General features: G+C 44.0%; 1 protein-coding gene across 11 annotated transcripts in view; it reads right to left on the reverse strand.

Moving 5' to 3' along the window:
* RAB27A (RAB27A, member RAS oncogene family) overlaps nucleotides 1–27,534 on the reverse strand; it is a 538,796-nt gene that overhangs the window by 102,338 nt on the left and 408,924 nt on the right. For 3 of the 11 annotated variants that reach the window (XM_069624873.1, XM_069624870.1, XM_069624867.1), the window contains exon 1: nucleotides 12,504–12,655. The exons of 6 other annotated variants lie outside the window; for them this stretch is intronic. The gene's annotated coding sequence lies outside the window, so the exon portion shown is untranslated. Of the gene's footprint in view, nucleotides 1–12,503; nucleotides 12,656–27,534 lie in introns of those variants that run through there. 2 more of the 11 variants (XM_069624871.1, XM_069624869.1) reach the window with 1 other exon arrangement.

Consider the following 27,534-nt stretch of genomic DNA (forward strand, 5'->3'; position numbering starts at 1 on the left):
AATCATACTGCAGCATAAATAATGTTAAAAATGTTACTGCTTGCATGGCACGGACAAGTTAGATGTGCAGCATACTGTGTACTAGCGCCTTGTCCCCCATAGTCAGCTTCTGGTCACTGGGTGATGCCCGATACCAAGGAACCCCTTTTTGCCCCTGCTCATCAAATCTATTTTGATCCATGCCTTCTGGTCTCCCTGGTTAAAAAAAGAACGAAAAGAAAGAAAAACTACAGCAGCACAAGCCCATGGTGGAAGAACCTCATCACCGCATCCATCACGCGTATTGAATTCCCCTCGAGCAATAATGTAGGAGTAGAGCCCCTCATGAAACTAGTTCTCCTTGAAACCAAGTGATCCCAAGATCTTTAAAACCATCACAGCCACTTCTTTCGTAGCCCAGGCAATCAAAGTGTGCATGATCATCGTGCCTGACCTGCAAACGGAGAGGGGATGGAAGTCAAGGCTTACACCGGCACGGGGGTCCAGTAAGTGTCACACCGCAGGCCATCAATGACCATGCTGAAGCAAGCATTCTGTCCCTAGCTTTAGACGGAGTCCATCACAGCCCACAGAGCATTGGAAACTCCCTCTTGGGCTGTGATAGCAAAGCCCATGCCTAGATTGTGTAATTCCTGCAAAACCTACCCAAAATTTAACAAGATTAAGGCATCAAGGTCCAGACCAGTGGCCAATCATGTTCGTCGAGCCAGAAGGACCCACACAATAATCCCTGTGCCTGTCAACTTTTCTGTGGAATAGCCAAAAATAATAACTGCCGACAGGCATACCAAAGTGTGTGTGCAAGTACAGATCAGGGGCAGGCAACCTGATGCCCTCCAGATGTTTCAGACTACAACTCCCATCAGCCTTAGCCATCATAGTCAATAGTGAGTGATCATGGGAGTCGTAGTCCAGAAAATATGCAGAGCCACAAGCAGAAGACCACTGCTACAAATGATCTTTTCCAGAACAGCATCATCACACACATTGTAGAACTTGGGTATTCAGGTGAATTTAAGGATGACATAAACTAGACAATTATGAGCAAATAAAATTATCATCATCATCTGTGCTTGCCATATTATTTTTAGAAGATACTAGGAGAGTCAGCTACTGCAGGGATTCGGTAGAGGAAGGGAGGGGAAACAAAACATTCTCCAGCATCCTGGGGTGAAAAATGGAGTGGACTGCCTACATGGCATTGCCTGGCAGCCTACATGATTACGTGATCTTCACGCTCGCCAGCCCTTTAAACTCTAGATTGCCCTTCAGAAGTTGGTTGTTGCACAGCAAGACATCACAGCCCAATGGAAGGCGGCAACCCTACTAGCGTTAACAAAATAGCAGTGGTCGAAGTGTACGAAAAGAAGTAGCGGAGCGATGTTCCTGACCAGTCTGCCCCACACCCCACAAACCCCATCACTGCGCCCCTTCCCACACACAGTCCAAACCCCCAAACAAACTCACCTGTTATTTAAGGGAATGTTCAGTGCAGTGCACTGAAGTGCAAGCTTCAACTACTTCCTACACTTTTATTTTAAAACTAAACCGTTCCGGAACGTTTCATTTTTAAAATAAAAGTATAGGAACAGTGAAACTGAAAAATAAAAAGTTTAGGAGCACCGCTCCCGACCGCTCCTACCCACTTCGACCACTGCAAAATAGATGGAACAAGGTGCAGCTCCAGAAAGAGGGGCCTATACAAACAGGGCATGCCCGTGCAAGTTTAATAAGGTCTGGGGTGCATGGAGGCAATCATCTTTAACATGAAACGGACATGTTGCTACTTGAACCCGTGTGGTTTCGCCATCTGGCTACCCCACCCAAGAGGTGGCAGAGCCTCGAGCTGCTGTGGAACATGGTCTTCATGATACAGCCAGGGTTGAAAATTGCTGGGAGCTATTTAGTTCATGCTTCAAGCCAAAGAGAGCCTGGTTAGCTTGAAACCAGTAGCTACTTTTGGCTCCACGTACCTTACAAACATGCATCTGTCACATTAGCTTTGAGTATTTGAGAATGAAAAGAGGAATCCGGACACATTTAGACTTAACGGTTCATACTTAATGGGCAAAAAGTGTAAGTCTGCCTCTCCTGTGGAAGTTAAATTTGCTGTTCATTGTGTAGCCGCTCCTGGTTTGCCAGTTGTAGCTCCGGCCTTGTGGATGGTGCTCTAGACCCAGGAGCTGGTTCCAGCTCCTGCTCATCAAATCTTCATTTCCTACCCTGCAGTCAATTGCGCGTTCAACACGTTGAGGATGAATATTTTAGAGAGGGCAATGTAAAAACTGATTGCAGCTATTGCTTGCATCTTTATCTTTGCTTTCTATGGTTTTGGAAATGCAACTACATTAATTTCTATAAAAAAATGATCTGCAGAATGAGAGATTCTAGGAGTTCAAAAATCCTCAAGGATTGAGGTTTTATTGGGTGCAATGGTTGGTCGCCTCGACTGGACACTGGCAAGCCTAGACATCAACGCTTGCAGGCCCATGGGTCACTGCACTCCATTAACTGGTGCTTGTAGGGTACCAACCCAGCTGTGGGCCGGCGCGAACCCAGGAGAAGCAGACACATACGTGATAATCTGTGTTCCAGTGGCGCGAGTTGCTGAATGAATACAACCTCTGATAAAAATGACCCATGCGTCACATGCAGAAACCATCTGCTATCACTTCTTGAAACTCATAGCAGTTTCTCCGGGGGATTAATGCTAGGTCAAGGGTGGGTAGAATTTGTACAATTGTAGGCTTAAGGGAGGTCTACGAGTGCTACAACAGATAGGACAGGGCGGGTTCTCTGCTTCTGCCGGTTCCCATATATCTATGCACACTAGTGCATGTGGTTCAATTATCGGTCTTCGGAAAACGGAAACGGAGCCCATTCATCACTTAGGCAAGCCTTTCCGTTCTTATTTGTCTGGCTTTCGAAGATACATTTGCAAGTATGTTTTTTAAGCAGAACTTAGTCTGGCTTGTAGTGGGCGTCCCTAAGCTTCATTTGGTTTAGCACAATATAAGTTACCATTTTGCAAGGCAAATGTGTGTTTGAGGTTCAACACAACCAACCAATAACAACACACTTTGGGACTCTAAGGGTATCACACCTGACGATATCCCCAAGTATTTTATCACACACAGAATCATCAGATCAGTGGTTTTAGTTATTTACTAACACTAGCTTGCCCTCCAACAATTCTTCCTATTCCCTCGTGTGGTGGCTGTCCCTATGTAGTGCTGGTGAGCCGCTTATCTAGGGTGATGGGATAGAGTAAGACACTTGCCCTATCGCTATTTTACTGCAGTCACTGATACCTTTTTAGTTTTAAAAAACACATTATGTGTTATCTGGTTTGCAAGTGACATTTTTGTAGTTTATTCTCTTTCCTTGCTTTAGCAACAAAAATCAAAAACGACTACATACAAGACAAAATATAAGATGGCAGTTGGCAGTTGAATACAGTCCAACGCTATTACGTCAACTCAATGGAAGCGCAAGAGAATTCTTAATTGATACAGGTGCCACAGTAAATGGGATCAACGAAGACACATACCAAGGGCTCAAACATACTACAAAGCTTTGGCCTCCCGATATTGACACCTATCCCTATGGATCTAACACACCACTTAAATGTAGAAACAAACTGCTCACACAAGGACAAATCTGCAAAGTTTACCATCTACGTTGTTAGAGGGGAGGTGTCAGGATGAAGTATCCTCAGCTTCAAATCAGCCATGCAAATGGGGTTAGTACACATAATGTATCAAAGGATGTCAGCATACACCACAGATCTAAAGGACACAATTGTCAAGATGTTTCCCTCGCTGTTGACTGGGCTGGGAAAACTAAAGGAGAAGCAAATCAAACTGCACATCAACCCTGATGTTAAACCTGTTGCACAACATTATCGCGGGATCCCGTTAAAGATTCAGAAGCAAGTTGAAGATGAAATCCAATCATTACTGAACCAAGATATTATGGAACATGCAACAGGGCCCACTCCATGGGCTTCACCAATTGTCCCAGTACCCAAAAATGAAAATGGTGGTAAAATGCGCATTTGAGTGGACATGCAGGCACCCAACCTTGCTATGAAAGGAAAAGTAATTTATCTCCATGAATGTTAATGTTAAAGGATATTTGTACCACGCACTATCACCACCGAAGTGGTCTCCTGGCGCTCTGGCGGATCGGAAAAGGAAAGGGGGTGGGGGTGAGTTAGTGGGAACGAGGGGGATAAGTGCAAGTGAGCAATGAAGTGCTGTTGGCAGCTTCAGTTCGGTTAACACCGTTCGCCGAGCTTCGGGGTGCTTTCCGGTCGGTAGCCATCGTGTGGCATTGTGCAAAGCTATGTGTGGTTTGTTTTGTTGTTGCGGTTTGTTGTGCTTTAGGGTTGTGGTTGGGTTTGGTTAGAGTTTGAGAGGCGTATGCAGAGGGACGAAATTGTTAGTGGGTTGGTTATTGGCCTCGCTATCTAGAAGTGATATGTGCTAAATTTCCATGTTCTTACTAGATGTGGCACGTGAATATTTCTGTACTTCTGTCTAGATCGGTACTCGCTAGTATTCACAATCCTTTCTATATGTGACGGCCACCAATATTTAACAACTGTATCAAAATGTGGCAAAATATGCCACTAGTCCACCTTCGAAAATCCTGTCTATATGTGGAGCAAGCTAGTGTTCACACTTCTATCAGAATTTGGGTTGGATAGTAATCCCGATGCAGTCTAGATGAGGCACTGCATAACGATGATGGATATGATGCATCTATTGCCTGGTTCGAAGGTGTTTTCAAAACTGGACCTAAACAAAGGGTATCACCAGTTGGAACTGTACCCCGAATCTCTCTATCACTAACTACCTTAACAACACACTTGAGATTATTCAGCTATAAGGGACTCAGCTTTGGGGTCTCGTCCGCAGCTGAAATCTTTCAAAACAAAATTCATGAAATCATCCGGCACATTCCCCAGTGCATGAACTACAGTGATGACATGTTAATGTTTGGAGTCACACAGGAAGCCCATGACGACACTTATGACGAGTGTGAATGGCGCTTGAAAACGCTAATTTGACATTGAATGCAGCCAAATGTGAATTTAGCCAGTCAACGTTGAAATTCTTTGGACATATATTTTCAAGTGAAGATCTACAGCCTGATCCTTCGAAGGTGCAAACTTGGATTGTCACGCCCACTTCCACATCCACGTCAGCAGTGTGGTCATTTCTGGGCATGGCTGGTTATTGCACAAGGTAGATTCAGGACTTTGCTTCGGTTAGTACACCATTATGACTCGTTAACCAGCAAAGGACAGGAATGTGTACGGTTGTCCAAGTTCGAGAAAGCTTTCAGGGAGATAAAATCATGCATCTTGCCAGCTTTTTGCATGACCTACTACGATCCCGATCTGAAAACGGAGCTGACCGTGGATGCAAGACATATATATACACATATATATAAATATATATTGGCACTGTATAATGTTTAATGGTCAACATTAAATGCCCCCTTCAGGTTTGTGCCATAAAACGGAGGTTGTTCACACAAGCCAGCTACACTTTGCTACGAGATTACAGAAACACGCTGCATAGTTTGACGGGAGTATGCCCCTCGGAATTGATGTTTGGCAGAGTAGTATGTACCTGGTTGCAACAAGTGGTGGATCCAGTGGTTTGTCCAGACCTGGACCTGAAAGATCAGAAAAAAGATGACGCAAGCAAAAGAAAAATCAGGAGCTATGCAGATGGTCGGAGAGGAGTCAGGAAATCGGATATACAAGTAGGTGACTCTGTGCTAGTATGTCAACCTCGGGCACAGAATGAAGTGTCTGTGTTTGATCCAAGTTCAGCGACTGTGACCGCAGTTCAATGGTCCATGGTGTCGGCTAAAGGTTCTGGTTGTTCCATCACCAGAAACATATTGTTCTTCAGGAAACTCGCAGAAGGTACCCCTGATCGTGAAGAGCGAGCTGATGTAGTCAGATCCCAAGGGAGTTGCCCTGACTATATGGATGCTGACGTAGACACTGATGATAGCTGTAGTAGTGGTGATGCCGAAGTTGCTGTGTCTCGGATGCCATCAAAGAGAGCTATCAGAAAACCACTAAGGTGGATTGAGGAAATTGAATAATGTGACATGTAGTGATTTATGTGAGGGGGAGATTTAGTGGCCCACTAGTTATCCTGTCCTATATCCATGTCTGTTTCCCTGACCCATGTCTATATCTGCCATCCACAGGACATAAGAAGGGGCTCGAATGACAGGAAGGGGTGTGGAGTTAGAGTGAAGAGCACATAATAAAGAGGTTACACATGCCACAGCTGCGGATCGGCGTCTTGATTATTGTTACTACAGTGCTGAAGTTATTTGCTGTGTACAAAATCCGTAGACAGCATAGTGTTTATGAAACCAAGCTGAGAAGCATTGAAAGATAGAAGAGAAAGCTCCTAAAGACTGTATGAGAATATTTTGGGAAGCCAAGTTTCAAATCCTTACAGATGTGACTTGGGAGAAGGTATTTCCACTGAAGCCATACAAGCCAAGAATTCAGGAGGAAAAAGTCTACCCCAGCCCTTGTGCCAGCCCAGGAAGAACGAATGCATCAGAAACATAACCATCTTAGCCATTTCAAAAGAATAATTAAAATCTTCACACTAAACTTCTTGTGCTGGTATTAGGGCTGCACTGATCTCAAACGGCTGAGTCTACGTGTAGGGATCACTACCTTCTTACTACATGGGTATAATCATACAATCTACAAAGAGAAGATGTGAGTAAAGTGCCTCTATTGATTAGGAACCAGAAAGATTATGCAATTTTGCATATCGTTTCCATACACTTATAACAAACAGTCCACATTTTATTCATCAGAAAACACAATCATAAAATGATCACATAAAACATATTATAAAAAACAACATATAAAAAACAACACAAGTAAACCAACACGTATGAGTTTATTCGTACAGTACAACAAATCCTCCATGTGACACTTCACACAGGGGCCTTTTTTCTTTTGAAAAATGTGTTGTGCTTTTCCTCTTATCCTTTATGAAAGCACTACACAGTACACGTTTCTGTCCAGTGCAAACATATAAATGTTGGACATTCACCAGGGGCAACGTTGTCTTGTGTCTGTTGTGTTAAAACTCATTGATATTTTCAAATTCTTCTTCAAAACTTTTTGGTACCCTGTTAAAGACACCTTTTTTAGTAATTAATACTTAATTTCGATCTTTAAAATAGATTTATAAATTTCCCGATTCCCCAAGGGGTTTAGACATGTTATAATGTACATACCTTGTAGGCAAATTGGGCATGTATAACAATGCCTCCAGTCAACCTCAATTGGTTAAAGATGACTTCCTTTTTCTTTGGAAATATCAACCTGCTTCCTCTTTTCACTCGAGAAATTTATAGAAACTTGGTTTAACCCAAAAATTCCAAAAATGTACCTATTCCAAAATTGATCATTGCCTGCTGCCCAAAAATCTTACCTGGGGTAGCTAGTTATTATGTCGTCCCTCTGAGCCCATTTGGCCGTGGATAAAAAGTCTCATTTTTGGTTTTTATTTCATTCACAGTCACGATCTAGACTGGAAACATTAAATTTGAACAACTCAATTCAATGGTTCCATATTGCTATATCAAAGTTTCTTTTTCTAAAATAATATATTCCATCAATGTCTAGATATTCATAAAAAGTCACAGCACATAACTTACTTGAAGGAAGCTGTTGACTTTAGAGACCAGAATAAGCAGGAGGACCATGCGTTTTTCAGGTGTTCTCCTTTATTAATATCTATAAGTGAATGGGTATCTAATTTAGATGCTAGTCTATTATTAGGGCTGCACCATCCGAGGTTGTGCTAACCTTTTAAATGTAACTTGCTTGCAGGTGGGGCGGAGTGAGAAAGATTAACAAAACAGGAGCTTGAAAAAAAGAAGAAATGTGTGAAAATGAGAGCGAGAGAGAGATTAGAGGGTGAGGTCAGATGCTTCTCAAACTACACATATGTGAGTTTTGCAAGCAGAGTCTGCAAGCTGGAATTACATCGGGACTGGTGCGCAGTGGTGTGTCCAGACTCTTGTGACAGGGGTGGCCCAAGTGGGACACTGATTTATGAAGGGTTGGCATGAAGTACGAGCGCACCCACACATAATGATCATAGTTTAGGATAACGGGGTGGCCAATCAGATTCCAGGGATAGCACGTGCAATCGAAGGCCAATCGCTGGACACGCCACTGCATGGTGCGTGGTCCATCATGCAAGCCTCTGAAGGCCATTGCACTTGCTCCACCAGACCAAGCAAGAAGGACTCTGACACCCTCAAGTAATATCACTGCGATGGAATCCTGACACAAATGACCAACACTCCACTTTTGCAAGACCAAATGTCTCCTGATGCCCTCGCCTTGGGAAGGCCATCATCTTTAAAGGCAGTACCTGGCACTTATTTTACAATGTTTAGCAGGTGGGGAAGCACAGCGGTGCAGAGAGTTGGTACCTCTGGTATGCTGCGGCTTGAATATTCCTCTCTGCCAGAGGGAAAGCATGCCTGCTCATATCCTTCACGCTGTTCCTTCGTTTCATCTTTTTCAACATTGAACCAACTGCACTGCTGTGATATTTGTGGCTATTTTATTCCTTTATATTGCTGTACAGTACTAGAATGTAACCATGTGTAGAAGCGACAGTGAGACGTTAATCAAAATAATCACTATATAATGTGAGTTTTTTTTTCAAATAACCTTATTCATCCATAATTAATTGACTGGCCCTCCTCGTGTACTCTTATTTTTTAACAGGGAGATGTAGAAATTGCTTTGGCTCGCAGGAGCTGCAATGCATACTTTCCCCGATATATGCAGGTCACTGAAGGAAGCCTGGGTAAATACATTCGGCTGAAACACCGGATTTTTTCTATGTTCGGGTTTGTCCAAACTTTTTAACTGCCATGGGTTTTCCCCCCCCAGTGCCAAGGCCTTTTTTGGTGATTTCAGTATTTCACCATTCAAAGCCTTCTAACATTTTCAACACTTGGGTGACAAATTCGATTAAGTTTGCGACGATTCAACATGATGAAATTTTGCTGTAAACATTGAGTCGAAGAGGTCAGACCTGCCGGCACATCTTCAAAGCACACAAAGCATAAAGTTGTTAGTAGAATATGTCGGACATTCAGAACCTTCCCTGCTTGGGATACTCACAGAAAGCAAAGTGTCCAAATTAAATGCCTAATAGCTCGAACCTGGCTCTTCCTTTAATGTAGAAACTAAAATGAACTTTGCAGCTGACTTTAAAAAAAAAACATAACTAAGTGCACATTCACAAAAAAGCAATGCAAATAAAAAATGTGCAGAGGATGCATTTTTTTATTTGCACTACTTTGAGATAGGCACAGGTCACCTTATTCGCAAAGTTGGCTTGTGAGTTTCCAGGAAGCTGCACTGCAGCACAAAGGATGTGCTGTTCAGTCCGTTGCTTCTATTAGTGTCTGGAGCATTCATGGCACTCGGAGCGCACTTAGGCGGTATTAGGTCATAAAATCATGGCAGAAATGTCAGCGGTAAAAAATAAAATCACTGCAAAAATGCTGTGGTTTGACCCGGTAAAGGTGTAACCCATTATACCATTAAGGGGAGCGTGAGTTGCTGGGGTTTCCCCCGCTACCCATAAATGATATAATGGGTCCAGGGGTTGGCGGGGGTGTCCCCCCGCATCCTTTACATGATTGTGGTGGAAAAACCACGGCATCCTTGCCGTGATGTTTTGTATTCACAGCCACTTTTGCCGCGATTTTAAGTCATGGAACCACATAGGCCTCTTACTGTAGAAATAGGTTATGCATTGCTTCCCCAGGTACAGAGCTCCTAATATTGCAATCCTACCAGACGAAATAGTGCTCCTTCAAGGAAGGTCAACGTGTAGATTAGATCGTGAATGCTTGACATGCAACGACTCAGCCCGCCTGGCCTTTGAGGTTATTGACCTACACACAGTCTCTCCCTATGAAATAGCCTCACTAGTCTTCATGGAAGCAAGCTCAGCCGAATGAAAAATTCTGTGAGATCCCACAAACCTACACAAACCTCATTAGGAGAGTTTCAGGAGTCCTTGAATCACTTTTGAGAAAGTTTGCCCAGGCTTACACCCGAATCGTCGTTTTACGACCCATCCTTTTTATTCAATAGTGCTTTGCATTCTGGGACTCGAGGCACTTTTTGCCTGCATTTTAAAAGCTGTCAGCATTCAAAGTGTTGCTGGACAACATATCGTGGCTGGATAAAGGGGACTTGAAAGATCATTTGGCCAGTTGTCAGCTGTGACGTCCCAAGTGACACTTCTACGACGCGCACCAGATATCTGACTCTCCCTCTCCTACAAATGTAACGATGGGAAGTGTCTAAGCTGAGGCTGCCAAGCCAAGGGATCCTCATTCATGGCTTTGAATATGGCAGTGTGCGACCAGTAGGCGCTCCGGGACGGTGCCAGGGCCTTTCAACCATTTCAGTAGAAATGGGCCTCAAGGCTGGGGGGGGGAGCTGAGGGGGGCGCTCAACTGCTGCCTGCTTGGCAATCTTATTGCAAAGCAAAACACTAATTCAGAACATGAAATATGTACTACTTTACAGCGTGCACGCAATAGGCTGCCTTTGCTGGCGCCCTCAGGCCTCTTGCAGTATCCCACAGTGCTCTAATTACTTAGTTGCCTTTTGGCTCAGGCTGTGTCTACAGTCGCATCTTGCTTACAGAGATCTCAATAGCTTTCGTGTGGGCATTTAGTATTTCAGCTCCACATTAGCTGCTATTAACCCCCTCCCTGCATTTCTTTATCTCTCCATTATAATCTATGCAACCCACGGGGGCCTCACACTGGTTTTACCAAACATGATTTTGAAATGTCGCTCTCCAAAACACGCCCCCCCCCCGCCACCCCCCCTTCCTCCCTCAAACACATTTTAAGCTAGTCCTGGTAGCACAGTAGGGTATTATTTCACGTTTATGGTAGAACATTTTGTATAAGTCGGGGTAGATGTTTCTTTAAATACCACAGTGCAGCAGCCCTACCAATGAGAGATGGCCCTGGAACACATTGTTCTAGAATCCACCCTCCAGTACCGAAAGACGACGCAGTGTCAAAAATCACACATTGCGTCAGCGGAAGGGATCCGCTGTGCACATACAACACGCACAGCGGAGCCGTCCACGCCCCGGTGCCGTTGAGCAAGCACATGGCGGGCTCCCAGCCCTCTGCGTGCGCCCATATACTTAGCTTTCAGCATACCTGCTGCCATTCCGTCCGCCCACACTCTGAAATCCACAGCCGGAAACGGTTCTACTTGCTTTACCCGTTTTCCACCGGCTTCCCTAAATACCTGGATCGCCCTCTTCCCCCTCTGAGAACACTAACCTGCTCCACACGCCCTGCCCCGCCCACCGCACACCCCCCGCCGCGCTGCCGTAGACATGCTCTCATGGGCAGCTGAGCGTGTCAGGCAGGCCCGGCCAATTCTGAACGCGGAGCCGGGGACCTTGCCTGGCTGACGGGGCTGTGCTGCAAAGACGCCACAGACCACGGAAGGCAGTGCAGAATCATGCATGAAAACCCCACCTGACCCCATCGAGGGCTAATCCAGTGAGGTGGGGTTCCCTCGTCCCCCATTCCTCGCCTCAGTCCTTTGAATGAACCTCTATCTAGCTGGTGCTGAGGATCACGTGTGTAATTTCAAACCCAGAATGGACAAATACTAAATACCAAATGAGATGAAATAGGCATTGTAATACAAAACAGAATGTCGCGTGTCCCCGAGCATGTCATTTATGGAGACGTGTCAACATCCAAATCATGACAATAAAAACATGAACCGTTGCTTTGCTCATACCACCGCGCGAAGAGACGTGTAAACAAGAGTTGTTACTGATTTCATTCAAAGGTCCTTGCGTTATCCCATCGGAGGGATAAAAGGCGGACTCAGCCCCAGCGTGCGCACATCTCTGCTAACAATTTTCCTGCAACTCCACGAAATGCTCAGTCTAAACTTAAGAGGCAGTTTAAAGAGGCAGGGAAGCCTAAAGGGTGACACATTTTCCATTTACAACACATTTTGCGAAATACATTTAATGAAAATTGCTTTTCTTTGGCCGCTTCCAGCCCATCTCTAGTTTCATCAAAGCGCCTGTTAACTTAACGCAGGCGCTTTCGTTCTCAGTTGTCATGGATATTTAAGAGCAGGCGCGGCGGAGGACAGGGGACGTCTTGAAGACTGCGCTTTGCAGGCCGAAGAAATAGAACAGGGCGGCGACTTTATTCCACTGGCACTGCGAGTTGCGCCCGACCCCCCGTATTCACCCCAGGTCCCGTGGACACGACGCACCCTAGCAATTAGCACGCACACACGGCTCCCCCGTGCACACACATGGCTGGGGGGCCAAGTAGACACCTGCAGGTGGCCAGACCCCAAGACCCACGACACGGTTCAGAAACGTGCAACCACTCACCTCTACTGCGGCGCCGGCAAGAGATCTCCAGCCGGGGTGGGCCCTCGGAGCCGGACCGCGTCCCTGCACCTCCCGCTTCGCACACAAGCGATTAGACGACGTGTCACCTGTTTGCACTTCTGTTCGTGACTGAGTGCAGAGAGAGAGAGGTGTGCCTGGTGTCTGCAGGTAGGGGGGAGGGGCGAGATGCGCCCTGCAGACCGTGCACATCGCTCATGTGTCTACCCAGCTGCCAGCCTGCAGCCACCCACAGCCTCCCTACCTTGCCTGATAATTCACACACTGCCCTGGGCCGAGCTTACTTGGCAACACGCTGTGCCAAGTATGGCATTAACAAGCTAAATATAACTGCAGACATATACCACTGCGAGTAGAAGGCATCATGTTCAAGGCAGCCAGCATCACCTACATGGAAGACTCACAACAAAACACCACTCTACTTGTCCGAGCCAACGCGCCACCAGAGGCCAGGTCACCAGCACACTGGAAATACCCACCTGAGTAACCACCAGAGGGCCAGGACATCCGCACACTAGAAATACCTACCTGTCCGAGCCAACGCACGACCAGAGGCCAGGACATCCGCACTCTAGAAATACCTACCTGTCTGAGCCAACACACCACAAGAGACCATGGCAGTAGCAGACTGGAAATACCTACATGTCCAGGTCAACCACCAGAGGCCAGGACATGAGCAGATTGGAAATACCTATCTGTCCAAGGCAATCCCAACCAGAAGCCAGGACATCAGCAGACTGGAAATACCTACCTGTCTGAGCCAACCACCAGAGGCCAGGACAGGATCAGACTTGAAATACCTACTCGTCCGAGCCAACCACCAGAGGCCAGGACATCAGCAGACTGGAAATAACTACCTGTCCAAGCCAACACACCACAAGAGGCCAGGTCATTAGCACTGGAAATACATTTGAACCTGTAGGCTATTTAAGCGTGTTAGCGCTCTATGGGATGATGGGGATGCAGGTTTTACTCTTACACCAATAATAAGACCGACTCATGAAGTTGCCAAAACATAACCATTTTAATTGCAATTGTCTAAAACAGGGAGTAAAACAGGCCTCAACGGACGTCCCACAGCATAAGTCTCAACGCATTTCATAAAAAACATTACTTTTATAGCAACATTTCATCATATGTGATGTCATACTACGTGGCAAAATAAGAAAACCTACGTGAGATTATGGTTGGTCTACAGGGAACATCTAGGTATACTTTCTATGGGGGGTATCATTGTGATTGGATCTCTAAGGTCAGGTGAACAGCTATGCCCACCCCTAGTGAATACACAACATTTCATTGGCTTTCAAACTATAGGGCTCTTTACTACGTGGCCATCTATGATTGGTTGGCATGCTTGTACCCTTCTGGAATATTCCACTTGCTAGCAGAACGCAAGCTGGTACCCCAGGTGCTGGACGGTTGGGCTTCACCATGCCTCCCTGCCCAATTAGCCCATCATCACTCCTGCTATCTGCCATTCAAATTAGTCTTTGAACTCGGCCTTGCAAGTATCACTGTGCCTGAGAATAGAAGGGAGTGTGAGCACGTTCTTATCTTCAAGTCTTGGTGTAGCTTGCCCAAAGTCTATTTTCATCTTGACCATGTGACAGGAGACCGTGTTTTGAGCTCCTTCTTTGCATTTAACACTATTAAATTAATAAAACCTTCTAGTGTTTTTCCATTACACCTCAACAGGAGTTCGCCTCGCTTCTCACGTTCATTGTATCTTCTCGAATATATAACCAGTTTCTTGGATGCCCCAACCCTTGACAGACAACCTTTCTTGAATCTTCCCTCGTTGTCAGCTGCTTGCTTCTACTGCGCCACACTTTCAGCCCTTCTGTTCACAGGGTCCTAGTTTGCTAAAATGCGTTGTGGAACATCCAGATTCTATACCCACATACATATTGGCGGCACCGCCTGCAGTCTATTCACTACATATAGCCAGCCTTCATGATTACTTAGCCTACTTGCATTTCAGCATCTGTACAATTATAAAAAATGGCTTGCATTCTCTTCAGTGCTCTCCACACGTGCAATCTTCATTTAGCTCATAAACTGTTGCACATTTTTTTACTTTGCCATCAGATTCAATAAGGTCTATATACTCTCTTCATTGGCATCTCTTCTGGGTGCGACATTTCTGCTCCATTTGACATCACCAGTCCTCTTTCATTCATCTTACACTTCTTCCAGAACCTCCTATAAAAGACTGTAATTTTTCCACGGGTACATCATATAAGGCTTTCCCAATGGATACCTTGTTTCAAGGACTCTTTGCAGTATAGGGATCATTAGTGGCGTTGTGCATGTCGCATTTTCCGGTTTCCAACATACAGGCAAAATGGGGCGGAACTTCCGGTAGAGGCACTTTGCTCCTCCTCTACACCTTCCTGTCAAAGGCAATGCACGACCAAGTCCAGGACATCAGCAGACCTGAAATACCTACCTGTCTGAGCCAATGCACCACCAGAAGCCAGGACATCAGCAGTCTGGAAATACCTAGCTGTCCGATCCAATTCACTACCAGAGGCCAAGACATCAGCTGACTGGAAATACCTACATGTCCAAGCGAATGCACCATCAGAAGCCAGGACATATGCAGACTGGAAATATCAACCTTTCCGAGTCAACCACCACCAGAGGCCAGGACACGAGCAGGGTGGAAATACCTACCTGTCTGTATCAACCACCAGAGGCCAGGACATCAGCTCACTGGAAATATCTTCCCATCCAAGCTAATACGCTATCAGAGGGCAGGACATCAGTAAATTGGAAATACCTATCTGACCAAGCCAACCACAACTAGAAGCCAGGACATCAGCAGACTGGAAATACCTAGCAGTCCGAGACAAGGCACTACCAGAGGCCAGGACATCAGCTGACAAGAAATACCTACATGTCCAAGCGAATGCCCCACCAGAAACCAGGACATCAGCATACTGGAAATATCTACCGGTCTGAGCCAACGCACCACCAGAAGCCAGGACATCCGCAGGATGGTAATACATACATGTCTGAGCCAACGTTCCACCAGAAGGCAGGACCTTAGTAGACTGGAAATACCTACCCGTCCGAGCCAACGCACCACTGTAAGCCAGGACATCAATAGACTGGAAATCCGGAACTGCAATAGGGAGTATTTGCATTCCATGTTTGTATTTTGGTTTTTTGTCATTAAAAATGTTGTGGCATACATACTAAAATATGGTGAAATAAGAACTGGTCGAGTTAATGCCACCGCACATCAGACAACTCGAGTCCTCAAATGTATAAATTCTGGGAGGTGATTTTTGCCAGCCTCTTGAGATTTTCTTGAAAAGGTCACATTTGTAACAAATACAGACTAAATGTTGGCTATTTTGTGAAAACAAAAAAAACTATTTTGATAGGAATACTACACCTCCAGCCCTGGGATTTCTTTCTCAACACAAATGCATTCTGCGAGTTCCTGTCTTGGCTCAGCATGCTGTGATGAAATGACTACAGCTCAGCAAGAGTGCAGGGATACGTAGTGTCTAAAATGCCCACTCAGCCACAGACTACCACTAAACTAACAGCAATCCCGATAATAAAGGTGAAGTAGATATAGCCCAACAGGTATACCATCTTTTGGTAACGTGGGCGGAGGGCAGGCTATACTCTTCAGGAGGAGTGTGAGCTAGCACACAACCAACACAAACAATAGTACAGCGACACCAAATTAAAAGATTGTATAAAAATAGTATCTTTAATTAAACTAACACAAGTGCACACCACTAATAAAAACACTACTGGCCTACCGTTAAGAGGGAAAACAGAGAAAACAGACTTTAAAGGGCACTCTGAGTTTGTAGACAGGGGAGTCCAGGCAAAGATTTCAGCAGCAATGTCAACATTTATGAATGTGACTCAAAATGTAGGGAAGGGGGGCTTAAAAGTCACTAGGGTCATTCAAGGCAGACCAGTGGGACAGGGCCACTTCCAATAGCTTATATGTTCTTGTCTTTGGGGATCTACAGTGTCGAGCCCTGCTTTTCGGCATAGAGCTGGGGGTCTAGGTGCTTTTGGTGCCCCACTGGGGTCAAGATGAGGAGCAGTGGCAATGGGTTGCAATGACACAGTGCTGTTCAGCCGCAGTAACTGCTTGTGGGGCGAAGACGCTGGGGATGGCAGAGGATGTCAGGTCATCAGTGTTGGAAGACTCAGTGGCCTTAGATGCGGAGAAGCAGTGTTGGCCCCTCGCAGCGAGGGGGCTCAACACCGCGTCCGGGTACTTCAATGACTTAGAGCTCAAAGAAGCTAGTGGCAAGGCAGCAATGTTGAGTTGGGGATACTACAAGACTCAGCAGGTCTGAGATGCGAAGATGGTAGAGCTTCAGTGTCGTTATTGAATGACACCTGGGGATACAGAGAGGGTTGAGGACAACTCTGGCAGTTCTGTTGTAGCAGCCTGGACAGCTTCAAAGGGGCCCAAACCTGTGTTGAGATGGTTCAGAGATGCAGGGAGAGCCAGGGGTTGCCATCCTTGGTTCTGTGGTTGCTGGGAGACCCATTCAAGGTTATCAGGGAAAAAGTGAGTCTGGGCACTTGCAGAGGTTCTGTCCCCTCCATTGGCAGGTTCCTGGGCTCTAGTAGGGACAAGAAGGTGAGCCGAAGATGATCGTATTGAGCAAGGGGGAAGAGTAGGGTGTGAGATGAGCCGATGGGTAGGATGGGCACGTCCATAGATAGTTTCGAAAATGCTGAGAAGAAGAAGTTTATACTTCGCTCTTTGTTTCATAGATAGCCAGCCAATCTGGGAACAGGCAGAGGAGGTAGAGGTAAAGCGAGAAAGGTTGAAAGGTGTACAGACCGTGGAGGGAAGGACTTTGTCCAGAGGTGAGAAAGCATACTTAAGAAGGTAATAGAAGAGTCTGGCACAGTACTCCAATCTAGAAAGGACCAAGGAGGTGATAAGCTGTTTAACAGTATTAAAAGGAAGAAGACAGATGTTTCTGTTATTGAGGAGGTTGTGTTTGGCTGCAGTGGCAGATTTGTAGATGAAGAGCGAGAAGTTGAGAGATGGGTTGAAGATGACACCAATGTTACAAGCGGAAGCAGAGTAAGGAAGGTAGTCAGGAGAAAATAGAAGGAGAGAGAGAGGAAGGGATGGTCTGTTTGGCCAGGAATTAGAGAACTACAGTCTTAGTGGAGCTGAGTATGAGCGAGTGGCATGTCATCCAATATTTGATGGCAGAGAGAGAATTTGACATTTTTTACTACAGCTACCATCAGATAAGGAGGGAAAGGAGGAAAACACCTGATTGTCATCAGTGAAGAGTTGATGGGAGAAGCCGTAAGAAGAGATCAGGGCAGAAATAGTTGAAGTATAGAGAGTGAAAAGAAGTGGACCAAGCACAGACCCTAGGGGAACTACAAGAGTAAGGGGATGAGTGGGGAGGTTAGGCTGTTGCAGGACCCCTGAACATTTCTAGGGTCAAGGTAGGCAGCACACCAAGCAAGGGCTTTATCTTTGATGCCAAGGAGAGATAATGTAGAGAGAAGGTCAGAATGGTTGAGAGTATCAAAGGCAGCAGAGATGTCAAGTAGACTAACAATAGATTAATGTGTAAGGTGCACACAGGCCAGTCAGATGCAATAACACTCACCAGAAAGTACTGAAAATGAACATTTCAGGCACCAGAATTGTGCTGATGTTGCACTTCTGCCCATCTGTGTATTTGTTTAAAGGAAGCACAGTATCCATAAAGTGCTGTGTTGACAGTCTGTACGAGTGTCCCTCAAAACTAAGCACATAACCGTTGTGGTCAAAAAATAGCGTAAAGACAAAACCAGACCATTATCAATTTTTTCTAAATATGTTTAAGCATCAAAAACCTAATGAAAGGGGGTGGTGGGTAAGATCAGCAATGCATGCGTCTTGGTCTAAACACTGTAGTGAATAGGTTGTTTTTCCCCTTCATTCAATTTTCAAGACTCTAAACCTAGCAGTGGTTTTCTGGACTGCTGACCCCAAGTTACCATCTTTGTGGAAGAGTGAATAGAATTTAAATGAACCGTATGTGAAATCTGGAATAAAGAAGAGTATCGACACCAGTGGCAGGCATCCCCATTCAAAGGCACTCAAGTAGGATCTCATGGTCAGTCATGTTTCACAGAATGATCCTAGGGAAGTGATTCCAGTGAATTGTTCTCGTCTAGGATGAAAATGGGAACCACCCCCAGTCCGATTCCCTCCAACAGGCTTGAAACTAGACTGCTTCTCATAGATGTCATATTTTCAACCTGTGTGTGAAGTTTATTGTGAACCCCAGCAGACTAGACATTGTTCTGAAGATGGCCCAAACATTGGGGTCGGCCTGTGATCTATTTGTTAGGTGTACCAGTGGAATGGTTGAGTGACTAGAAATACAGATGTGTTGATCAAGTCTTGTTTAATTGCTAGGGGCCAGTCTTTCAAATACTGCTTCTTGTTAAACTGCCAAGTATAGCTCAGAGTACACGTTGGAGGCTTTGATTTGGCCATCCCTTCTTATTACTAGCGCATTGGTCCATCAGCAAAAATGTAGCAAAGGCAGAGTGCACCATTATGAGGGGAAGCAGGGAACCATGGAAGAAATTGGAAAGGATCTGCATTGTTTGACTGCAGATGTGATCCTCCATATTGAAGCAATAGCTGGCATTTGGGTGCAGAGGCGCGAGCAGCGCAACCTCCTGGGCTGAAGTTCTGGTGGCCAGGGCTAAAACGGACATACAATGGCACTACCCGCAGTGTGGTTGTATTGTGGGGGTAACTGGTATGGAATTGTTATATCTGGCAGAGTAATGTTGTTGCTTTCATGACAATATTTGCTTAGCTTGAATATGGAGAAACTAGCAGGACAATATTCTGGGGGGGCAAAGTTGAGACTGGAATGAGAATATTTGCTGAACTGTGGCAACATGAAACTGACATTGCAAGGTCCACCGTGGATACACATGTCTAGTCAAAATGCAGTAACTGGCATAACAATATGTGCTTAAATTGGGTTATCTGCAAATTCATGTGCCCCCTTTACAACTTCCCATAAATCCAATGTCTTTTTGGATAATACTGTTATAAAATGCAGCGTTCGGGCCATCTTTCTTGGGCTGGGTGGAAGGAGGACAATGGTAAACCCGCCGAGGTAAGTGCTTTGGCATCCTTGCTCCAGTTACGGCCAGCTGTTTACAAAACTCAAAGTTCAGCCACTGCTATAGAGGATTCCATCTCCAACCCAGAAAATGTAAGATACAGTAATTGCCTGTAAGCCATCTCTTTACACCGAATAATACATTATTTCAAGTATCCTATTCACGGTTTGAAATTAAGATTAAATGAGCAGGAACTCAAACCAGCTCCTGGGTGTCAGGCATCACCCTGCAGGCAGGAGCTACTGCTGGGGAACCAGGAGCGAGTACCCAGTGCAAATAAAATCTAACCTCTACAGGAGATGCTCACTTTAACTTTGCACCTTTTATGCATGACTCATTATGTTTAAATGGCTTCCAGGTGTGTCTTAAGTCTTCTTTATTAACATTCTCAATACTAGAAGTTAATGTCACATATGCATGTTTGTAAGGCACCAGCTGGTTTTAGGAGACAAATATAAGTCCTGGCAGCTGTTGGTTTAAAGCTAACCAGTCTCTCCTGGGGTACAAGAAGGAGAAAAATAACACCCAGCAATTTCGAACCGTGCGTCACCCCACACTGGTTTTCAAAATGTCAGTATCATCGCACTGTTCTAGAAAGCTCCCAGATAAAGGATTCAAGAATTACTATACTAATAAACCACCCACAGCAACGATGCAGGCATGATCATAGCCATATAACGCAAATGTTCACATACCTCCCTAAATCCACATAAAGGCGGGGTGGGAGATAAAAAATGTGTAATGTCATTCCGATAATAAAATGCTGGTTTAACTTATTCTGTCGACATCTCTTTTTTACAGATGCAAGCCATCAGAGAGTAAGATGATTTCAATACAGTCCTGTATTCCCTCACAAAACTCATCTAGTTATGCAGAAATGGGTACAGGAAACCCACATGAGCACAGCAGAAGGTACCCTGCTTGTGCACCCCCTTCCCAAGCAGAGCAGACATATCTCTTGTCCTGCAAAGTGCTACCCAATAGATTAATACAATTCTTTTGCACTATGCCATCATTAGAGCGCCCCATCTATACGGCCCAGCACACAGTTTCATTCGGAGTAAGCTGCAAGCCCTTCTCACGTCTAATCCTCGACACAGGCCTGCACATGTAGTGCAGGGTTTGAAATTGCTGGGCGCTATTTAGATTCTGCTGCAAGGCTAGGAGAGCTTGGTTGGCATAACACAAACAGCTACCCGGAGTTACTTTTGTCTCCCCAGGCCAACTGAGGCTATACAAGGGTTCCATGCGTTACAATTGCAGCAAAAATGGCTGTTTACACAAAAAATCGTGGCAAAAAGGCTATGATCCATGTAAAGGATGCGGGGGCCACCCCTGCAATCCCCAGACCCATTATGCAATATAAGGGGAGCGGGGGACACCCCCGCAACCTCTGCTTCCCTTAAATGGTATAATAGGGTACGACTTTACCAGGTCAAACCACAGCATTTTCCCCACAATTCTTTGTAAAGGCAACATTTTTGCCGCAATTTTATTGCTGCATACCTATACAAGTAGTCCTATGGAACATTAGCTTTCTGCGTTTTGGGAAGTCTGTGTAAAGTAGTATTAGGAGATCTCTAGAAGACTCTAAGGCATATTGGATCATACATAAAGGACAAAAGGTTAAAGTCAGATTGAAGTTACATTTGCGGCACGCTAAGCACTAGCTCCTGCCTACTGGGCAATGCCCGATACCCGGGAACTTGTTTTAGCTCCTGCTCATCAAATAGTAATTTCGAACCCTGTAGCGTTCACAGCAACGGGACTATGCCATACGTAAGGAAAGAAATTAATCCCCATTGTCTGTTGTCTACTCAAACTTGGTGGGCAGGCGGTGAATTTTTCGTTAATGCAAGCGGCCGCATCCTGCTTGCAGATGGATGACAAGGCGTACGGAATCTTGGGTGGATATGTACTAATGCCATGAAGGCAACCGCTTTCCACCCCGCACACCTTCCACAAGGAATCCAAAATTATTTACATCTCCTGCAATTACCGGTATTACTGCACCAACTCAACTGCCCTGATGGGCAGGCCTACCATACAATTCTTTATGGCCACAAGATGGAGGCAATATGGAACAAAGGTTACATTTAGATTTTTACCATTTACATCTGCCAGAAATGCTCAAAACACATTGCGTTATGCGCAATGGCGTCCTCCCGCTCATGCTTCCATTGGCGTCATCGCGCAATGGCACGTAAGTAGCAGCCATTTCGTTTGCGGAAATGTTCCCGCGAATGATACTACTGGCTGACTGAACCAGAGAGCTACCCTGTGCAGGTAACATGCTTTTTTCAGTGGCCTACTGGTAGCTTGCCCTTATTAAATAGTTTCACTGCCCAACAGATCAGTTATTCTTGGCATGTTGTTTTACAGTGGTTAGTCTTCCAGTGGCCCCGCCTTTTAGAGGGATTGATCTCCAGGCCTTGTCACAGTGCCACATCAAGTTCATCAGTTGAGGAAGCCCTGGTGGCCCAATTATTGGAATCCTCCTAAAGTAAGTGCAGCTATAACACTGGTTTATGTAGCATCTTTAATTACTGTTGAGGAGGGACACCTGGAACTTAGTATGCATATGTCTCCTTCCTCATTAGATTGAGGAACCTGTCACCATGTTAGCACCCAGCCCAGCACCATTATCAAGACAAGGCTCGCGCTATTAATTGGAAGGTAAGAGTTGGAGGTTAAACATTTTTTCCTTAAAAACTTTCCTTTGAAATTTTCCTTGAGAGATCGTTTTGAGATCCCCAGGGTGTTTTTTGAACAGATATTTTTAAAGTCACTACTAGAATCCACGACTGCAGTTGTTTTCTCTCCTAGGCTAGCGGGTGGAAGATTGACTGACATTCCCCATTAAGGAATTAAGTTTCAGCAACACATATTGGTTGCATCAAGTTATTGGAAAATGAAGTCCAAACATAACACATTAGAGCGATACCTTATACCCTAGGTTGGCAGGGTTGTTTAGAATTCTAATTATAAGACTTTTTGAGTATAATAAAATTGTGCCTACATACTATTAGGTATCTATAGGAAGTCCAGGGTTCCATGAAGTTTAATTGTACTCTGTGCCCCACAGACAAATCACACAAGAAAAAGTTTTCTATACCCCTGATGAATGTCCATCTATTAATTCGCTGTTAGGACAGAAACTTGTGCAAGTCGGGCTATATTTTTCAATAGAATTGTTCACAAATATACACAATGAAGTGATTGTTAACCATTTAGGATTGAGATACTGAGATCCACTCCACTATTGATTATTTGTGTATACATATGTGTATTATTGTGGATTGTGTGTTTTATACTGTCTTTCACTTCTATTTTTAGTGTTTTATGTGTGTGAAATGTATAATAAAATTCCAAATATATATTCTTTTTATAAATAAATGAGTTTTGGGTTAAGATCCATATTTGTGATTTTAGGTTGAAGCACGTTTATATCCTTCCTTTTGTATATATCAGATTTTCTAAAGCCATTTTTACCTCAGACTCTGGCCAGCCAAAACCAAGACCGAATTTAACAGATTAATTGGGATAAGAATTCCCCAATTTTTGTGTAATTTATTTATTTACAGAAGTCTAGATTAGACTTTGGTTGACGTTTTAGAAGCTTCCTCTTCTTGTTTACTGCAACACTGAACAACGCTGAATTTTGCAAGCAGGTTTCATGCATTCATGATGAATTGGCTCTTTGTTTTTTATTACCAATCATCCTAACATATCCTTAGAGACAGAGGGAGGGGTCATTATTGTGGGATAATGACTGGTCATAAATTGTGGAAGTGTTATTATGCCAAGCTATAATGACCCCTCCCAAGGTCTATAAGGCTATTAGCACACAGTGGTAGTACCAATACATGTTTTGGAGTTTCAGTGGCTAAGTAAAACGAAACGTTACTGCAATAGTGAGTAAAGCAAATGGGCAACAGAACAGAAGTTACAAAATGTGTTGTTTACAAATGACAATATCTTCTGAAGACCCTAAATATAGATATGTAAAAAAAAAATGTTGTACTGAGGTACAAGTACATAAACAATATAAAACAACAATTGATAGTACATCAGAAGTGTGCACAGTGGTTCACCGATTATAAATTAGATAAGTGTTGCTCAAAATATTATAAAAATATGTGCATTTCATGGTCTGTGTTAAGACCTGTACTAGTACATCGAAAAAGACAGATACATTTAGATTCCAGTTGTCTGAGTTTGAGGCTGATATTGCCCCCTCTTTTACCACACTTTGCTCTGATCAGACCAATAAAGCGTATGTCTGCTAAGTTATCCATTTGGTGTTTGGTTTTCCAATGCTGCGCAAACTCAGACAACTGGAATCTAAATGTATCTGTCGTTTTCGATGTACTAGTACAGGTCTTAACACAGACCATGAAATGCACGTATTTTTATAATATTTTGAGCAACACTTATCTAATTTATAATCGGGGAACCACTGTGCACACTTCTGATGTACTATCAATTGTTGTTTTATATTGTTTATGTACTTGTACCTCAGTACAACATTTATTTTATTACATATCTATATTTAGGGTCTTCAAAAGATATTGTCATTTGTAAACAACACATTTTATAACTTTTATTCCGTTGAATATGATAATGATCACTTCAATTATCATGATAAATTACAGCGCAATCAAAATTGATCATCTATTTAATTTAGAAAAACTATCTATTTATGTTTATTATTATCTAACTACAATGTTTTCATGCACATTACTCAATTGTGAGCAGTAGTAGTACAATTTGTCAACATGTGAACTAATATCTTTATTAACTGTGACATATTAGCATTTTACAATATGGATTAGTTATCAATTTTTTGTAATTCAATCTGCCTCCCCTTTTGCCACCTACTTGGCACTAGCAGTCCTAATAGTAAATTCTATTATAGCTCATGAGAGCATCCCATTTGCCCCCCAACCACAAATATATATACTTTGATTGTATCCCCTATGATTACTAACCACTATCATTACACCCTTATAGCAATCCACTTTTTTCCTTTATCTATTCTTCCTTTCTTGGTCTCAAGTGTTCACTGACATCTTCAATTTTATTCTTTCATTACTTCGCCACTTCCAATTATATACTTACATTATTTGCTAATGCGGGCACGGGGTATGTGAGCGTGACGTCACGCGCACGTATCTGTGCGCGTGACATCATGCGCGCGGCTCGCGTCTGACCGCTTAGCGCTAATTTTTTCATATCGATTCGCCGCCAGCTTCCTTGCACGGACAGAATACTGCCAGAATTTTTGCAGTATTGGGGATTGAGCCCCTGCCACTGATATCTGGGATGTACCCACATATACAGGTATGTCTTCTCACATGTAACTCGTGCTACTTTGCACCATAATATTTGTAGCAGAGAAACTTTACAGGTTTTATCCAATTGCTTGTCATTACAGACTTTGCGTGATGACCTCCACTTTACCAAATTAGAACACTCTACATCGCTATTATTACTATAGGGTAAGCAGATACCCTTTTAGATTATTTACATAACCATTAGATGCTCGAGTTTTCAATGAACTACTTTACTATGTAGTTTTATCTGGTTTTCCTACAGATCTTGTTTACCCGATCACTACTGAGATACTCTTATATATCTCTATCAACATTGGTATGGTATTTTTTGGCTTTTGTCTGCTGGAATCTTTTAACACCAATTTAATAACCCTGGTTACTAGACTCACCACTTTTATTTCACCTCACTTTGGTGCCTTATCTTCTAATTGTCACAGGACATTTGACCTGTTTCTGGCACCACACTAATATATACCCTTTTCAACCACGGGTGACCCATGAGATGCTCTCATTGTCTATTATTATTATTTTTCTAAGATAATCTTCTAACAGCAATCTTTCAATTCATTTTTCATTCTTATCAAAACTATTCTACAATTTTGGATTGATGACATAATCATCATTTGTTTACAACTTTCTGCGTGCAACTGAAACATCGTATGGTTATTTACCTAATACAACTTTTCAAATGGCATGTGACAATCATGTAATGATTCAACTTTTATTTTTGTTTAACAATTCAAACCACCTTATTTTCATATGCTTACATTGGATGTTTCTAAATCACCTGATTACCTTTGTAATTTTCTGTTTTGTGTTATTGGATATTGATATATTTAAAGCCTTGACAATGACCCAGGGGGTCGAAACACGTGTCAGCTGATTCTTCTAGGAGTACAATAAATTCCAAGACGTATTGCAGATACCAGATCTACTGTGGATTTATATTGGAACAATTTAGTCCTTTCCTAATATTTAAGATTTGCGCGTTGAATATACCTTCTTCCAGTCATATACTTTATGTGGCTTTGCTTACATTTGCCAAGAAGAGAAGTGAACGACGGTCATAATGGCGTAATAACATCCTGCAGTATTACTAGATTATGTAACAAGTCAATGGGCCTCATAAATTTGCCAGTCCGGTAACAACAGTACCGGTAAGCTTGCTGGTACCGTTGTTACCGGACCAGCAAACTACGAGTTCTGCTTGAGGGTGCTTTCTCACCCACCAGGTCTGACCTGGTGGGCGTACCGGCGCCCGCGAGCAGAGCATGTCGGATGCACCGGTACCATTCTGAATGGTGCCGCTGCATCCGACCTCCCCATTCCCACTGAGCCCTATGGGGCTCAAATGGAAATGGGGAGCTTTTCATTCCGACACCAGCGAATGGGCAATTACCGGGTCCGGCAGGGGCGTAATGACCCAGTAATTGACAATTTGCGGGTGCCGGAAAAAATCGCAAGTTTGGCAGCAGCCTGCCGGAATTACCGGCAAGGCTAGCGCCAAACTTGTAATGAGGCTCAATGTATGTTATCGAAGTCTATGCAAACAGGACGAGCATACTCATCCTTGGCACTTAAGGGGTTCAACTTTGAAACATTTATGTATGGAAGGTATAATTTTAGAGGAGCGTAGAATGAAATATTTTTTTAAATGTGCACACAATGGTTTTATGCCTACTACTGATATTCTTTGGAAGCATTTTATGGATGGGAACCACATTTCTCGGATCATGGCATTAGGAAGATTCTGTAATCTTACATGCATAAAGATTTTCTTTAAACTGAAACAGAGGCTAATACATCTATACATTATTAATCGCCTCCAGATATTTGGCCATGCCATCCTTTATGCTTTTTTGAGTGCCTGGCTTTAAGTTATACACCCCATTTAAAGGGAAAGGTGCTAAAGGAAGCTACTAGTACTCTAAAAACGTAAGCTTCAAGTCTTGTGTTTCATGTGCACATGTATGGGAAAGGAGTCACTCCATGGTTTACTACAAAATGGATCATTCTGATCGATTGTTGGATGTCACTACGCCGCCCACATATCAATACACACCATAAAGGGGTGTGTGTCTCCTTAAGAGGAGCAGTGTCACTGACGTCACTACGCAGGGAGAATAAATAGGGCCTACACACAGCACGGCACTATGCAGTGCACGAATGGAGCCCGCAAGAAACGCAATACTGTCTCTGTGTCGTTTGTCTAAGGACAGCACTGTGCGTCCGTGTAGGGAGTCTTTTCCAGGACACAACAATGGCAACGAGGTAGTCGCATGGGCAGCGACTGTAATTTCAACCCACATAAACCATGATTGACGGTGCCGTACCGCTGTGCCCGCTTAGACGACCTGTCGCCTATGCACATGCTCACTTGCTCAGCTGGAGCTGCAGATGGAGCGCAAGTGCCACGCATTCCCGGCGAACGGAGCCCAGGCCTGTGGATGCCAGCAGCCCATGCAGCCTTAGACACTGAGGTACTGAGAGTCGGGAGGAGTCCTCCGATTGACAGGAGA

Source organism: Ambystoma mexicanum, chromosome 11, assembly GCF_040938575.1.
Source record: "Ambystoma mexicanum isolate Mex_15411 chromosome 11, UKY_AmexF1_1, whole genome shotgun sequence".
Taxonomy (NCBI): domain Eukaryota; kingdom Metazoa; phylum Chordata; class Amphibia; order Caudata; family Ambystomatidae; genus Ambystoma; species Ambystoma mexicanum.